Raw genomic sequence first — 12,045 nt, 5'->3', positions numbered from 1 at the left:
GGCAACACAGTAATCTCAACTAAAGTATCCATGACAGATGGCCATCCAACCTCTGCTTAGAATATACCTGTATACCTGAAGGAGTGTCTCCACCCCCATTGTTCTGCCCAGACACTGAGGTCCGGTGCTGAGGGCCTTCTGGTGGTTCCCTCGCCGTGAGAAGTAAGGTCACAGGGAACCAGGCAGAGGGCCTTCTTGGTGGTGGCACCAGCCCTGTGGAACGCCCTCCCATCAGATGTCAAAGAGATAAACAACTACCAGACTTTTAGAAGACATCTGAAGGCAGCCCTGTTTAGGGAAGCTTTTGGTGTTTAATAGATTATTGTATTTTAATATTCTGTTGGAAGCCGCCCAGAGTGGCTGGGGAAGCCCAGCCAGATGGGCGGAGTATAAATAATAAATTGTTGTTGTTGTTGTTGTTAACCTCTAAGGAAGGAGTCTTCCACCTCCATTGTTGAACATCTCTTGCTGTCAGAAAGTTCATTCTGATGTTTAGCCTGTTAGACGCTTTCAGGAGGGAGAATTCTGTGCTTGCCTGGTATCCTTAATGCTCTTTCCCCACAGATGTACACGAGGAGTGGATTCAAGAAAGCAGCCTGAACTTTTGTAACTGTGGAGCTGCACTTATGAAGAAGTGTAGCCTGAACTTCAGCTGGGCTTTCCCTTTTTTTGCTGTCTCAGGATGGTGTTGCTTGAAGGATTGCGCCCTAAATCAACTTTATGGGAGCCCACAGTCAGTGATTGCTCCAAAGTGTCATGACATTTTTCTGGGCAACTGCAATAAAGATATCGACCAATCTTTTTAACTTGGGAGGATGAGCCTGTGGGCATCAGGCTAGTTTTGAGAATTACTGACAATAATAGAGTGTGCCTCAGTTGGAGGCAGTCAAATAAAAAATATAACGGGTGTAGAAATATGCTAGCCATCAAACAGAGAGAGACTTCTCTTTGAGGTGGTTCACAAGAGCAAGTCATTAATAAATTGAACAGTTTTAGGGGGAGGCAAGAATTCCCACCCAAGTCTAATACCATACTTTAAAGGTTCTGTTGGTGAAAAGGGATATCCAGAGCTAAACAAGGTTTGTGGCTTCCTCTTTTCTTTTAGCAAACAAAATTTCCCAGATCACTGAAATTGTGCAGAAAAGTAGGTCATAGGGCCTCCCTATCTCTGCCTTAGCCCCCTTCCCATATCGGCAGCACTGAGATGATGATGTTTAGGGAAGTTTTTAATACTTGATGCTGTATTGTTTTTAACACTTGATTGGAAGCCGCCCAGAGTGGCTGGGGAAACTCAGACAGATGGGCGGGGTATAAATAATAATTTATTATTATTATTATTATTATTATTATTATTATTAGCAAAATAACGACAAAATAATGGAGATGAGCACACTGATTACGCAAAAACCACAATGTGAGAGTTAAATTTTAGCCATACCCACATTCAGTGGAGGTGGGGGTAAGGCAGTGATACCTAGTTTAGAAATTTTACAGTTTCGCCACATGGGTTGTGCTGTAACCCCACAAATTCTGCATTGCAGGAATTGCCAAACCTTTCAGGGTGCATTTGCAAACCAGAGAAATTGTTGCGGGTACCATGCACTACAATCACATGCATGCATAGCAATCACACTCACCACAATTACCGTATTTTTTGCTCTATAAGACTCACTTTTTCCCTCCTAAAAAGTAAGGGGAAATGTGTGTGCGTCTTATGGAGTGAATGCAGGCTGCACAGCTATCCCAGAAACCGGAACAGCAAGAGGGATCGCTGTGCAGCACTCCCTCTTTTTGTTCTGGCTTCTGAGATTCAGAATATTTTTTTTCTTGTTTTCCTCCTCCAAAAACTAGGTGAGTCTTATGGTCTGGTGCGTCTTATAGAGCGAAAAATAGGGTACACATAACCACTGCAAACACATGCACACCTAAAATGCATAAGGAATTGGCATTTTTAAAGATTATTTTTTTTAAGCTTTATTTGGCCTGGGGTGGCAGTGGCAGCAGCAATTTTCCTATAGATTGTAACTAGGGAGAGAAGATTCACCCTTGTTTCTTTCAACCCCAATTTCAGAAGGCGGGGGTAACACAGAGCAAGACCCTGAGGGTGCTTCATGGCTGCAACGTTGACAAGCCACGCTGTGTCACAGAGCAAAGAGATAGTGGCCACAACCCAGCCAGTAGGAAGCGCATTTGAGTCCCACTGATTTCAGTGGGAAGGTTAAGGATGGGCCGAAATGCTCTGTTAATTGAAATTAATGGGACTTGAAAGCATTTCACTTTGGCTGAATCATACCTGTTGTATTCAGAAGTACATTAGAGAAGAAATATAAATGACTCTGGGTTTAGACAGAAGAGGGAAACGGCAAAGCACAACAACTTAATAGCAGTCCATTTGGATTTTAGTCCACCAGTTTTATCTTTGGCTCTATCATTACCTTCTGGGGAGAAGTTGCAGCTGAGCAGTAGAACAACTGGTTCGTGTGCAGAAGGTCCCAGGTTCATTCCTTGCCATCTCCAGGTAGGGCTGGGGAAAGACTCCTCTCTAGAAAGCAGCTGCCAGTCAATGGCAGACAATACAGGTGGACTCTCGGTCCATCTAGCTTCCTGTGGTCCTATGTTTCCAATGTTGTTAATAATCATCAAAGAGTCCAAGCTAGAAATAGCCTCCCCAGAAAGAGAGAGTGTGTCATATTCATATCCAAAGGTGTGCAGGTGCTATAGGTTCCTCCAAATAGCATGTCATCAGGCAAGGGCTTTCTCCACCTGCCTTGCTCCATCCTCAAGGCCTAGGAGCCTTTCCCAGACCCTGACTTGGAGAGCAGCAGAAGCAGATGGGAAGAAAAAAGAGAAGTTCTGGGATATTTTTTAAAAAGATCATTTTATAAGTTGTGTGTCCTTGTTTCTCAATTTGTTCCTTCTGCATGGTTTTGTGGCGCTTTATGCATTGTGACTTGCTGTTATTTTTACTGATTATAGTTTAGTAATTCTTTATTGAAATTGATAAGTGTAAACTGTTTATTATTTTCTGATATTTAATTTTACTGTCTACTATTCTATTCTACAGGGACGCGGGTGGTGCTGTGGGTTAAACCACAGAGCCTAGGACTTGCCGATCAGAAGGTCGGCAGTTTGAATCCCCACGACGGGGTGAGCGCCCATTGCTTGGCTCCTGCTCCTGCCAACCTAGCAGTTCGAAAGCACATCAAAGTGCAAGTAGATAAATAGGTACCGCTCCGGCGGGAAGGTAAACGGCATTTCCATGCGCTGCTCTGGTTCGCCAGAAGCGGCTTAGACATGCTGGCCACATGACCCGGAAGCTGTACGCCGGCTCCCTCGGCCAATAAAGCGAAATGAGCGCTGCAACCCCAGAGGCGGCCACGACTGGACCTAATGGTCAGGGGTTCCTTTACCTTTACCTTTATTCTATACTAATGGATTATTGAACGTTGTTTTATTTGATACAGGTTGTTTAAAGTTATCGTGACTTTTTTGTATTGGATCAGATTGTTATTATTAATGTTTGATGTTCTAATATGTAGGTTTTTTTAATGTGTTGGAAGCCGCCCAGAGTGGCTGGGGAAACCCAGCCAGATGGGCAAGGTATTATTAATAATAAAAAATAACACCTAAGAATGGTCCATCACCTTGTACACAAAAGACCCATCCAAACAGTCAAGGTTTTTTTACATCATCAGCATCAGAAAATTGGCTGATGTGTGGGCTCTACTTTTGCATGATCCTCTTATTTGTCAATTGATCACCAACTCTGTAGATTTCTCCTGGATCTGTAACTTTACCCTATGAAAGTTGCACTGCCAGGCATTTCAATGGATGACCTTCTGATACTCTGTGAATTAGGTAAATTTGGGAAGGGCTGCAGCTCAGTGGCACAGCATCTTTCATGTGGAAGGTTCCAGATTCAATGTCTGGTATCACCAGACATTCATTCAAATGAATGAATACACTCCTTCATTTGAAGGACTCCTCTATTTGAAGGGATGTCTCCCAGTCTTAAAGACAAAGAACCATAAGAAGGAAGAGCCTTTAAGTCGCCCCTTCACTGTTAATATCTGGACAGCTAAGTGTGCAGCACATAGATTACCTGATTGTAGTCTTCCCCACTGCAATGAGATGTATTGTATTCCCCCCCCCCAATTATCACAATTATTTCTAAATTTGCATTTGTGCATCTAAATCAGCACATGCACCTTTTATGCAGCTCTGTGTCTTCTTTTGTCCTCTTTTTCAGTGATGTGTAAGCTGCCACCTTGAAGAATGCCTTATTTTCCTTTGTTCTGCAATTTCTAAACTGCCCTTCATCAAGGAGATCCACCGGTAATTTGTTCCTGGAGCCTCTGGGCCCTTGCTGCTCCTTCTCCTTGCTGTCACTGCCCTCCACTTGCTCTCAGTGATACGAATCAAGACGTGCAACAACATCTTCCAAGCTTTCCTTGCGCACTCTCTTTGGTCAGTTGTACACAATGGGCCCAGACAGAGAGGACAAACATGAGGAGGAGTAGATTGCCCCATTCCAGGATAGGGGAGGTAATTTTGCCCGTGCTCCCTCCCAAAAAACCAAGACCAACTGGGGTGCCTCCAGACTGTCACTATTTTATGAGGGGGGTTCAAGCACATACTGAAACTTTTACTTTGTGCCGTTAAAGTTGGTTAAAGCACTGTACTACCCCAGCACAACAAATTCACTTTTTAAAGAATCGGACATTTTGCTGTTTGGAAAGTTACAGGGAAATCCATTGGAAAGGGTGGGATGAATGAATGACTGGTGGGAAGATATAATATAAAAGCCATATAAGCTTAGACAAACAAATCAGCACGAATATGTTGGTGATAAGTAGCAAAGCAAATGCATAGTTTTGTTAGTTAGCATGAGAAGGGGTTAAGTCCACAGAGCTGTATTGCTGTTAAGCAGATACTCAGACCATAGAAATACAACTGGTAGACAGAGCTCATTTCCACACTCCTCCTGGAGAGGAAGGAGTGCATAGTACTTCCTGTTCCTTTCTCTCTCTTCCTTTAACCAGCATTGGATTCAGACATGCCTCTTCTTTAGGTACACACCTTAAGCTGGTTATACTGTTAATTTTAAGTATTTTGCATGGACAGGCGGAGTCCCCCCAACCCCAGGCGACCCCTGAGTGAAATAATGACTCAAGACAACGTGCAATGGGATTAAATTTGGCCACATCTTTATTAAGTTTCAGATGTAGGGAGACCTTGGCTTAGGCATTGGGCGTTTATCCTTCCCAGTCCCCAGCCGGGGATCTGGGAGACATCAGGGTTATCCAGAATGTGTGGGGATTGGGCTGGCTCTGGAGAACATCTGTTCAAGCAGAGAGCCCGCCCCCCGTTTCACCGCCGTCGCAGGGGAGAGCAATGACAACCTCTCGGCGTATGGCCAATGCCTCCCTTCAAGACTCCTTTAACAGGGAACCCTGGGATCACCGCCGCAAGGGGGATGTGCGTCAGCACTTCATACAACCCCCCCCCCTCAATTTAGGAAGATAGACTAAATGATTCCACCCAAGGCCTGAAACCGCCAAAGTTGTGACATTTTGCTACAGGGAAGGCAAAACCTTCGAATGCAGGAAAATTCCTTTTGGGCCCTTCAGCAGCGACCATGACGTAGCAGAGCCCGCATACCTGTGGAGAAGAGGTTAACTTGCAAAAGAAACCTTAACTGAGAGAGGGCAGGGTGGGAGAAGCTCTGGAGCCAACTGACACTTCGCAGGTAAGATTCACCTTCCATTGTGTGGGCAGGGCGGTCCCTTCCCCTACCTGGCCGATCCCCTGGCAACGCCTCCCCAAGCAGGATTGGGCGATTGGCTGAGGTAGCCGGAGAACTCCAGGTATCCAGCCTGGGGAGGGCAAAGCCAGCCCGTACTACCAGGAGCCGAACTGGGAGCCGGGGGGGGCTGCGCGCGACCACACAAAAGGCGCCCCCCATTTGATATGGGGAGCGGTCACTGCCTACATAGCTTTTACTGCTGCCATTGCTGTGAACCGATGCATGATTAGTAAGTAAGTAAATCTTATATTTAAACTTACTTTACAAGTTGTTGCCTGATTCTTTGTTGGGGGGGAGAAGGGGGAAGCCAGCTTACCTCATAGCTAGACTTGCTCTAAACAAGGTTACCTCTAATTTAAATTTTGCTGCCAAGGACGGGATGTTGAAACTCTGTTCAACCCACACACATGGGTGCCTGGAGGGATAAACTGCAATTAATATAGCTTTTCCTACCCATTAAAACCCATCCCACAGAATGGTGACTGGCCAAGTTGTCTGGAGCATTCCCGTGTGATTTACCAGAAAAAGAACTCGGAAAACAAGGACTCTTTCTAGGAAACAGGGACAGTTGGAGTATGTGAGATAATCTACTGGGCGATGTTACATAAGAACTGGCCTGCGCACATGGATATTACATAGGGGTGGTTGGAAGGAGGCAGGAAGGCAAGCAGGCAGATGCTTGCAAGCTAACAAGGCTTCATCTTTTGCTGAGAGCTGTGAAGAAACAGGTCACTGAGTCCTGACACTGCAATCACTAAGCTTTGACACAGCCTCCTTGATACTGCACCAAGCCTTCCTACTGTAAATCAAAGGGATATTATTCAGCCAATGAGACAGATGGAGGAGATGTCTTCGCAAGACACAGCCAGATTGCTATCAGTACAGCGTGTCAGTATGACAAACATCATTCGAAGAATAACTTGGAGTGACTCCCTTTTCTCCCTCCCTGTCAGGGTGCCTTTAGAGAATTTTTTTTCCAGGGGGTGGGAAACAATGATTTATAATAATTTCTCACTGTTCTGGGCTTGGAATACAGTAGAGACCTCGGAGTGTCTTGTAAATCAGAATACAGGATGGTCCTCACACACTCATTATTATTCTACAAGAGCAAGGCAAGACAAGGAGCTATAAAACTGTCTTCAGTGCTAAGTTGTTTCAGTTGGATTTGGTGCCAGATAAAAAAATATTTTAAAAAAATGAAAAGTGGGGGCGGGGGAGAGTCTAGCTTTTTGGCAACGGCATAATTGCAATAGGATCGGTAAGTAGGGGAAAGCAGAAAACCTCCGTCTTGATATGCAAGTCATAGTAAGAGTTTGCATATCATTTTCTGAGGTGGAGGGGGGGATGAAATGAGAAGGGAATCAGAAACTACCACAAAAAAATGTAAATTCTTATGCAGGTCCAAGAATGACATTCCAACACTATTAGTATGGACTGGAAATGTTGGCCCCCAGGCCTCTCTAACTGGCCCTTGGAACTCTCCTCCCCAAGGCACACCCCTCATCAGGCTTGGTCAACATCCCCTTTGTGTGTTTTTGCCTGGTTTGAATGTGTCCTTGAACATTGATAATAACTCCTGCTTGCCTAGATGGGGGATAGAAAGGGCTGTGCAAATGTTCGTTGAAACGCAAAGGTAAAATTTATATTCATTGCTCCGCCCACTTTTTGCTGGCATGCGGCCCTCGAGAGGTTGCCCAGAAGCAAATGCAGCCCACAAGTTGAAAAAGATTCCCCACCCATCTTCCCTGATTGGCAGCAGCTCTCCAGGGTTTCATACAGGAAAGCTTTCCCGGCCCTACCTGGAGATGCTGGGGATTGAACCTGGAACCCTGTGTGGCCCAAGCAGATGCTCTACCAGTGACCTATCGTGATGGTGGTTTAGGACAGGTAGGGATGCTGGCAATTTCCATCAGACATGGAAAGGGGACTGGAAATTGCCACAGTTCACATTGTTGTCAGAGGTCGGGAGTGGAAATTAGGTAAACAAATACAAGCAGTATTTATTGTTGTTATATAAATTGTTGTTATATAAATAATTTTCTGCAGTGTTTTCTCCCTTCTGCTGAAATGCATTGAAATTGATCGCAGAATCAATTGATCACAGAATCAAACTACAGCAGAAATTGATGTGAAAACAACAAGGTAGGCTTCAGAGGCAACTGAACTGTAGCAGCACGGAAACAGTGCTGATTGCAATAAACACAGTACAGGATGGAATTCCCAGGATGGAAATTCCCCATGCAATATTCTTTCCTGAAGCAGTGTTTCTCAAGCAGGCATCTTTCTAATATGCACATGCACATGTATCCAAAAGCTTCACACCCATTGCCGCCTGCAAATCACAGGAGTTGATTTGGTATATCCTTATCTCTTTCCAGACCTAAAGAGGCATTTGGAGCCTTAATCCTTCACAGCTTACTGGGGTCAGCTGTAGTCTTGATTAGAACTGATCCCTTTTCTTTTTCTGAGAATATTTTCTTCCTACCCTGGGGAAGAAAATTACTTTTGCAGAATTCCCCCCCCCCCCAATATTCTCCACCATTTTTAAAATAGTGACCACCAAATCCCTTTTCCCATCTCCAACAAAACATTAGGTCAAAATATCGCTCCAGGGCAATAATACCTTTGGTGTGGGGAGTTCATATTTAAAGGTGAACCTCCCCAATTTTCACTTTCCAAAACAACACAGGAACCAAAGCACGCCCATCCTTCAAAATTCCCAATTTTGCAGTATTCTTCTCCAGTCAAGTAATATGTACAGAAAAACATTCTATACTTTACCAGTCTCTCATTTTTTCCGGACTTAAGTTCGTTCTCCATATCTCAACATCAGTTTTTGCCAGTGTGGTGTAATGGTTAAGAGCGGTAGACTCGTAATCTGGTGAACCAGGTTCGCGTCTCCGCTCCTCCACATGCAGCTGCTGGGTGACCTTGGGCTAGTCACACTTCTCTGAAGTCTCTCAGCCCCACTCACCTCACAGTGTTTGTTGTGGGGGAGGAAGGAAAAGGAGAATGTTAGCTGCTTTGAGACTCCTTCGGGTAGTGATAAAGCGGGATATCATATCTGTTAGGATTCCAAGGGGTTGCTCGAGAGCAAGCAGGCAAATGCTTCCCTGCTCGGCTGTGAAGCCTTGCTTTTGATGCCAAAATAAACTTTATCTGTCCAGAGCGCCACTCTCCCGTGGCTGGCTCATTCACTGGCAGAATTTGTGAGTGGGCGGTCCTTAAACCTTCCCCAGCAGAGTAGTTTCTTGACGCCCAGTCTGCGCCTCCCCTCTCGGCGCGTAAGGTTACTGCACAAGGAGGGTGTGGGTAACGGAGGACCTCTCTCCTCCCCGCTTTGCCCAGGCAAGGTGTCCTGGCACCCCCTCGCCTCCTCGGAGCCCTGAAGCTCCTCTCCACTGGAGGCGTGGTTACTCTCCTCCGCTGAGGAGGAGCTGCTTCCCACAATCTTTGGGGGCTCTCTGTAATCCATCCAGCTTTGCCCCTCTCACCCCTGAGCCGATGGCAGTTCCCTGACAATATCCAAACTCTTCTTTTTCTTTGTGGTGTCAGGGGTGAAAAGCACATTGTAAGTGTGTTGTAAGTGTAGTTAGCTCTTTATTCAAGGAACAAGATCTGCTCGGGAGGCCAGGCCTAGTGAGCACAGCAACTTGTCCCAGTAGATCTTGCCCCTACAAGGCCTTCCCACAGTCTCCTCCTCACCTGGGTGCTTCCCAAACAATCTGAGGCTCCTTCGTGTTGCCTGTCCTTTGCTCTGCCCTCTTTATACCTCTGTGTGTTCTGGGAGACCAGGGGGAGGGGAGCTGGTCACAAACCCACTGGCTTCTTCCGCTGCCTCTCAGTCTGGACGGCTCTCTGCCACAGCCTCTTCCTGCTCACTAAACCTTGTGGCCTCTTCAGCTTCCACCTCCTCCCAGTCTTCTCTCTCTGACCACTCACTGTCATCCCACCATCAATCCCCTGGCTCTGCCTTCTTCTCCTGGGGGCTCCTCAACTGGGGCCTCCTATCACTCTTCTGCATCCACCCAGTCTATGGTTTTTAGGTTTAAATGCCCTCAAGAAAATTAATCAGCATTTTAGCATGAATTTGCTCTGTTGGTTAGAGCGTAGTGCTGATAACACCAAGGTCTCAGGTTTGATCCCCATAAGGTATGATTACCAGACGTCCCCGTTTCCCGGGGACAGTCCCCGGATTTACAAATTTGTGCCCAGACAAAATCCACCCCGGGATTTCATTTAATGTCCCCGGATTTATATTTTAAGTGTTGTAGATTTACTAGTAGGGAATGAATGTTGCGTGATTGGTTGGCACAAGACACATCATATGGGAACTTCTGGCGATGCAAAATGGCGGGTGCCATGGCAGTGAGCAGCTCCTGAAGCGAGCCAGAGCCAACTGCGCTACCAGACTGGCTCTGGGCTGCTGAGACTGCCACTTCCACTGCCGAGGGGGAACTGGGGATGCCTGGTGCATCAGCTCGAGGAACCGCTGACACCCCCGCCGCCGCGACCCAAATCGATCCAGGAGCGAGAGTGCCCGGCCACCCAACCAACTGCCCAGCGGTGCTCCAGGGCCAGTAAAACCCCCGGAGCCGATGCAGGGAGAAAGAGGAGAGGAGAAGGAGAAGGAAGAGAGAGAAAGAGGAAGGAGAAAAAAGAGTGGAGCCCCGACCTTGCCGCGCCACTGCCACCACTCAGGATAAGAGGTAGGAGAGCACTGGGAGGGCAAGGGCATGTGGCCAAGCCCTGGCCCAACCCAAGCCTACTCCACGGCGGCTAGCGCTCCAAGAGAGCAGGCTGGGGCCCAGAGGAAGGCCGCATGACAGAGGAGACCACAGAAGAGAAGATATTATTTCTTTTTTCCCCCAATAACTTTTTTTCTTTTTTTAAAAAAAAGTGTCCCTGGATTCTTTGAAAAAAATCTAGTAACCTTACCATAAGGGACAGCTGCATATTCCTGCATTGCTGCAGGTTGGACTAGATCAGTGGTGGCGAAACTATGGCACGCGTGCTGTTGCCCCAGCAGGAGGAAGGCTCTGGCACGCGTCCAAAGCCTGCAGCCCTGGTGTCGTAGCTTCCATGCCAGGGGTAGGGGAGGAGTGAGGAAGAGAGGAAGGCTGGGTTAGGGTTAGGGTCAGGGTCAGGGTCAGGGTCAGGGTCAGGGTCAGGGTTGTTTTATGTTTTCTTGTGATATTGATTCATTTGCGGTTGATTTAGTTTTTTCAATTTGTTGTGTTGCTGCTTTTTCATGAGTTGCAAACTTGTTGGCTTTGTGGTTTTCTGGAAACTTTCAGTTTTTATTTTGAATGCAGCCCTGCGGTCCCAGCGCTGTCACCGCCGCCACCCCCACTGCCCCACAGCCTGCTCCATTTCTGAGAGATCCCTGCCTCCACTCCTGCTTGCAGGCAAGTAGGAGTGGGATCAGGCTGCTCCGCGAGGCAGCGTTGCTGCTTGCATGCCCGGGAACAAGAGCTGGATTGGGGCTGCTCAGCTGGGAGGTGCAGGCTCTGTCACACTTTCCGTTGAGAGGTTCAGAGCCCAGAAGCCTCCACTCCACTTCTGAGAGATCCTCACCACCACTGCTGCTTGCACGCAAGTAGGAGAGGGATTGAGCAGCTCAGCTGAGGAGCGCCTGGCTGCCTTCACTTGGTGCAGGGGCTCTCAGATGCAGCTTCCGGGCTGCCTCCACCTTCCCCAACCCCAGCTGAATAGTTATTCAGCCTGGCTGCCTTCATGGGGTTGCAGGGAATCTGATGTGGAGATGGAGGCCCCTTCAAACTTCTCCCTTGAGTGCAGCCACGAACCCCTCAATGGAAAGTGTGAAGGAGCCTGCACTTCCCCAGCTGAGCAGCCCCGATCCAGCTCCTGTTACCGTGCAAGCAGCAACGCTGCCTAGCGGAGCAACCCAATCCCACTCCTACTTGCTTGCAAGCAGGAACAGGCTGCGGGGGGGGGGCGGACATCCCTTGGCTCCTCAGTTTGCCACCCGGCCCACCTTCCCTCACTAGGAAAACGAAGTGCAGCACTCAAAATAGAAGAACAGAGCACATTCAGCTTCCGAAAAAAGTTCCAAAACAGGAACACTCATTTCTGGGTTTGAAGTGTTCAGGTTCCAAGTACAGTGGTACCTCGGGTTAAAAACTTCATTCGTTCTGGAGGTCTGTTCTTAACCTGAAATTATTCTTAACCTGAAGCACCACTTTAGCTAATGGGGCCTCCCACTGCCGCTGCACGAT

At 47.3% G+C, this 12,045-nt stretch overlaps 1 long non-coding RNA gene across 1 annotated transcript; it reads left to right on the top strand.

Moving 5' to 3' along the window:
• Positions 1-413: 413 nt before the first annotated feature.
• On the top strand, positions 414-8,343 carry LOC128402993 (uncharacterized). Its single transcript, XR_008327831.1, has 3 exons — positions 414-1,079; positions 4,250-4,335; positions 7,895-8,343. It is a non-coding gene; the product is annotated as an uncharacterized LOC128402993 (long non-coding RNA).
• The last annotated feature ends 3,702 nt before the right edge of the window (positions 8,344-12,045 follow it).

This window comes from Podarcis raffonei, chromosome 15 (assembly GCF_027172205.1).
Source record: "Podarcis raffonei isolate rPodRaf1 chromosome 15, rPodRaf1.pri, whole genome shotgun sequence".
In the NCBI taxonomy this organism is placed as follows: Eukaryota; Metazoa; Chordata; class Lepidosauria; order Squamata; family Lacertidae; genus Podarcis; species Podarcis raffonei.
Note: the sequence above shows the minus strand (reverse complement) of the source record. Positions and strands in the feature narration are given on the sequence as shown.